This window comes from Oncorhynchus keta, chromosome 6 (genome assembly GCF_023373465.1).
Source record: "Oncorhynchus keta strain PuntledgeMale-10-30-2019 chromosome 6, Oket_V2, whole genome shotgun sequence".
Taxonomy (NCBI): Eukaryota; Metazoa; Chordata; class Actinopteri; order Salmoniformes; family Salmonidae; genus Oncorhynchus; species Oncorhynchus keta.
In genome coordinates this window covers 5,288,115-5,293,211 of record NC_068426.1, presented here as the reverse complement: position 1 = coordinate 5,293,211, position 5,097 = coordinate 5,288,115, and the positions used below count along the sequence as shown (strand labels likewise).

The following is a 5,097-nucleotide window of genomic DNA, read 5'->3' as shown; positions in this document are numbered from 1 at the left end:
AACCTGTTGGGGCGGTAGGCAAAAATTGAAGTGGGTCTAGGGTGACAGGTGAGGTGGCGGTGATCCTTGACTAGCCTATCAAAGCACTTCATGATGACAGAAGTGAGTGCTACGGGGCGATAGTCATTTAGTTATTTTTTCTTTGCCTTCTTGGGTACAGGAAGAATGGTAGCCATCTTGAAGCATGTGGGTACAACAGACTGGGATAGGGAGTGATTAAATATGTCTGTAAACACACCAGCCTAACTGTGTCTGCACATGCTCTGAGGACGCAGCTAGGGATGCCTTGAATGAGTAGGCGTGTCCTAATTTTGACAGGTAGTGTATAGTTTATTTAGAACTCACACATGAAAAGGTTCATTATAATCCACACAATAATTCACATTCCGTGTGTCTGTCTGATTATTATGTTGCTGTAAAAAAAACTGGTCCAATTACAACCCTACATCTGTGTGCGTGTGTGCGTGTGTGTGTGTGTGTGTGTGTGTGTGTGTGTGTGTGTGTGTGTGTGTGTGTGTGTGTGTGTGTGTGTGTGTAGACAGAGAGACAGAGAGAGAAAGAGGGAGAGGTAGACAGAGAGACAGACAGACAGAGAGAGAAAGAGGGAGAGGTAGACAGAGAGACAGAGAGAGAAAGAGGGAGAGGTAGACAGAGAGACAGACAGACAGAGAGACAGAGAGAGAAAGAGGGAGAGGTAGACAGAGAGACAGACAGACAGAGAGACAGAGAGAGAAAGAGGGAGAGGTAGACAGAGAGACAGACAGACAGAGAGACAGAGAGAGAAAGAGGGAGAGGTAGACAGAGAGACAGACAGACAGAGAGACAGAGAGAGAAAGAGGGATAGGTAGACAGAGAGACAGACAGAGAGAGAAAGAGGGAGAGGTAGACAGAGAGACAGACAGACAGAGAGACAGAGAGAGAAAGAGGGAGAGGTAGACAGAGAGACAGAGAGAGAAAGAGGGAGAGGTAGACAGAGAGAGAGAGAGAGACAGTGGAAGAGGTAGACAGAGAGACAGAGAGAGAAAGAGGGAGAGGTAGACAGAGAGACAGAGAGAGAAAGAGGGAGAGGTAGACAGAGAGACAGAGAGAGAAAGAGGGAGAGGTAGACAGAGAGACAGAGAGACAGAGAGAGAAAGAGGGAGAGGTATACAGAGAGACAGAGAGAGAAAGAGGGAGAGGTAGACAGAGAGACAGACAGACAGAGAGACAGAGAGAGAGGTAGACAGAGAGACAGAGAGAGAAAGAGGGAGAGGTAGACAGAGAGACAGAGAGAGAAAGAGGGAGAGGTAGACAGAGAGACAGAGAGAGAAAGAGGGAGAGGTAGACAGAGAGACAGACAGACAGAGAGACAGAGAGAGAAAGAGGGAGAGGTAGACAGAGAGACAGAGAGAGAAAGAGGGAGAGGTAGACAGAGAGACAGAGAGAGAAAGAGGGAGAGGTAGACAGAGAGACAGACAGACAGAGAGACAGAGAGAGAAAGAGGGAGAGGAAGACAGAGAGACAGACAGACAGAGAGACAGAAAGAGAGGTAGACAGAGAGACAGAGAGAGAAAGAGGGAGAGGTAGACAGAGAGACAGAGAGAGAAAGAGGGAGAGGTAGACAGAGAGACAGAGAGACAGAGAGGGAAAGAGGGAGAGGTAGACAGAGAGACAGACAGACAGAGAGACAGAGAGAGAGGTAGACAGAGAGACAGAGAGAGAAAGAGGGAGAGGTAGACAGAGAGACAGACAGACAGAGAGAAAGAGGGAGAGGTAGACAGAGAGACAGACAGACAGAGAGAGAAAGAGGGAGAGGTAGACAGAGAGACAGAGAGAGAAAGAGGGAGAGGTAGACAGAGAGACAGAGAGAGAAAGAGGGAGAGGTAGACAGAGAGACAGAGAGAGAAAGAGGGAGAGGTAGACAGAGAGACAGACAGACAGAGAGACAGAGAGAGAAAGAGGGAGAGGTAGACAGAGAGACAGAGAGAGAAAGAGGGAGAGGTAGACAGAGAGACAGAGAGAGAAAGAGGGAGAGGTAGACAGAGAGACAGAGAGAGAAAGAGGGAGAGGTAGACAGAGAGACAGAGAGAGAAAGAGGGAGAGGTAGACAGAGAGACAGAGAGAGAAAGACCAGGTCCACCTCTACAAGGCAGCAGTGCCCACCTTTGCCAGGACCCTAAAGGACATCGCTCTCAAACGTATCCCCAACACTTCACACAGGAGCAACAGATCAATAGACTCCCCACCCAGACCAGCGAGACACCCTCCCAGACCTGCAGGACCCCCCCCCCCTGGACCTACACATAGAGGACCCACGCCAAGAGGAATTACATCCAGACCACAGTACACCCAGACACATCCACACCCCCACCCCAACCAATCAACACCCCCCCACGTCAACCATGCCCACACCCCATTTAGGCCCCCTCAGATCAGACCTATGCCACTCCTGCCCACCCCATGCACCCCACCCCCGCAAAGAGGGCCTCAACATGGAAGCCACACATACGCCCAGGTAGTGAGCGGGCAAACAGTCCCAACCCCCACTCTCACACTCGCCCAAGCCAATAGCATGTCAAATCAAATCAAAGCAAATCAAATTGTATTTGTCACATACACATGGTTAGCAGATGTTAAATGCGAGTGTAGCGAAATGCTTGTGCTTCTAGTTCCGACAATGCAGTGATAACCAACAAGTAATCTAACTAACAATTCCAAAACTACTGTCTTATACACAGTGTAAGGGGATAAGGAACATGTACATAAGGATATATGAATGAGTGATGGTACAGAGCAGCATACAGTAGATGGTATCGAGTACAGTATATACATATGAGATGAGTGTGTAGACAAAGTAAACAAAGTGGCATAGTTAAAGTGGCTAGTGATACATGTGTTACATAAGGATGCAGTCGATGATGTAGAGTACAGTATATACATATGCATATGAGATGAATAATGTAGGGTAAGTAACATTATATAAGGTAGCATTGTTTAAAGTGGCTAGTGATATATTTACATAATTTCCCATCAATTCCCATTATTAAAATGGCTGGAGTTGGGTCAGTGTCAATGACAGTGTGTTGGCAGCAGCCACTCAATGTTAGTGGTGGCTGTTTAACAGTCTGATGGCCTTGAGATAGAAGCTGTTTTTCAGTCTCTCGGTCCCAGCTTTGATGCACCTGTACTGACCTCGCCTTCTGGATGATAGCGGGGTGAACAGGCAGTGGTTCGGGTGGTTGATGTCCTTGATGATCTTTATGGCCTTCCTGTAACAACGGGTGGTGTAGGTGTCCTGGAGGGCAGGTAGTTTGCCCCCGGTGATGCGTTGTGCAGTCCTCACTACCCTCTGGAGAGCCTTACGGTTGAGGGCGGAGCAGTTGCCGTACCAGGCGGTGATACAGCCCGCCAGGATGCTCTCGATTGTGCATCTGTAGAAGTTTGTGAGTGCTTTTGGTGACAAGCCGAATTTCTTCAGCCTCCTGAGGTTGAATAGGTGCTGCTGCGCCTTCTTCACGACGCTGTCAGTGTGAGTGGACCAATTCAGTTTGTCTGTGATGTGTATGCCGAGGAACTTAAAACTAGCTACCCTCTCCACTACTGTTCCATCGATGTGGATAGGGGGTGTTCCCTCTGCTGTTTCCTGAAGTCCACAATCATCTCCTTAGTTTTGTTGACGTTGAGTGTGAGGTTATTTTCCTGACACCACACTCCGAGGGCCCTCACCTCCTCCCTGTAGGCCGTCTCGTCGTTGTTGGTAATCAAGCCTACCACTGTTGTGTCGTCCGCAAACTTGATGATTGAGTTGGAGGCGTGCGTGGCCACGCAGTCGTGGGTGAACAGGGAGTACAGGAGAGGGCTCAGAACGCACCCTTGTGGGGCCCCGTGTTGAGGATCAGTGGGGAGGAGATGTTGTTGCCTACCCTCACCACCTGGGGGCGGCCCGTCAGGAAGTCCAGTACCCAGTAGCACAGGGCGGGGTCGAGACCCAGGGTCTCGAGCTTGATGACGAGCTTGGAGGGTACTATGGTGTTGAATGCCGAGCTGTAGTCGATGAACAGCATTCTCACATAGGTATTCCTCTTGTCCAGGTGGGTTAGGGCAGTGTGCAGTGTGGTTGAGATTGCATCGTCTGTGGACCTATTTGGGCGGTAAGAAAATTGGAGTGGGTCTAGGGTGTCAGGTAGGGTGGAGGTGATATGGTCCTTGACTAGTCTCTCAAAGCACTTCATGATGACGGAAGTGAGTGCTACGGGCGGTAGTCGTTTAGCTCAGTTACCTTAGCTTTCTTGGGAACAGGAACAATGGTGGCCCTCTTGAAGCATGTGGGAACAGCAGACTGGTATAGGGATTGATTGAATATGTCCGTAAACACACCGGCCAGCTGGTCTGCGCATGCTCTGAGGGCGCGGCTGGGGATGCCGTCTGGGCCTGCAGCCTTGCGAGGGTTAACACGTTTAAATGTCTTACTCACCTCGGCTGCAGTGAAGGAGAGACCGCATGTTTCCGTTGCAGGCCGTGTCAGTGGCACTGTATTGTCCTCAAAGCGGGCAAAAGTTATTTAGTCTGCCTGGGAGCAAGACATCCTGGTCCGTGACTGGGCTGGATTTCATCTTGTAGTCCGTGATTGACTGTAGACCCTGCCACATGCCTCTTGTGTCTGAGCCATTGAATTGAGATTCCACTTTGTCTCTGTACTGACGCTTAGCTTGTTTAATAGCCTTGCGGAGGAATAGCTGCACTGTTTGTATTCAGTCATGTTGCCAGACACCTTGCCCTGATTAAAAGCAGTGGTTCGCGCTTTCAGTTTCACGCGAATGCTGCCATCAATCCACGGTTTCTGGTTAGGGAATGTTTTTATCGTTGCTATGGGAACGACATCTTCGACGCACGTTCTAATGAACTCGCACACCGAATCAGCGTATTCGTCAATATTCCCATCTGACGCAATACGAAACATGTCCCAGTCCACGTGATGGAAGCAGTCTTGGAGTGTAGAGTCAGCTTGGTCTGACCAGCGTTGGACAGACCTCAGCGTGGGAGCCTCTTGTTTTAATTTCTGCCTGTAGGCAGGGATCAGCAAAATGGAGTCGTGGTCAGCTTTTCCGAAAGGGGGGC

General features: G+C 49.7%; 1 long non-coding RNA gene across 1 annotated transcript; it reads left to right on the top strand.

The window, feature by feature from the left end:
• The first annotated feature begins 862 nt into the window (after positions 1 to 862).
• On the top strand, positions 863 to 2,251 carry LOC127930638 (uncharacterized). The gene is made up of 4 exons (XR_008138565.1): positions 863 to 966; positions 1,001 to 1,102; positions 1,219 to 1,438; positions 1,679 to 2,251. It is a non-coding gene; the product is annotated as an uncharacterized LOC127930638 (long non-coding RNA).
• The last annotated feature ends 2,846 nt before the right edge of the window (positions 2,252 to 5,097 follow it).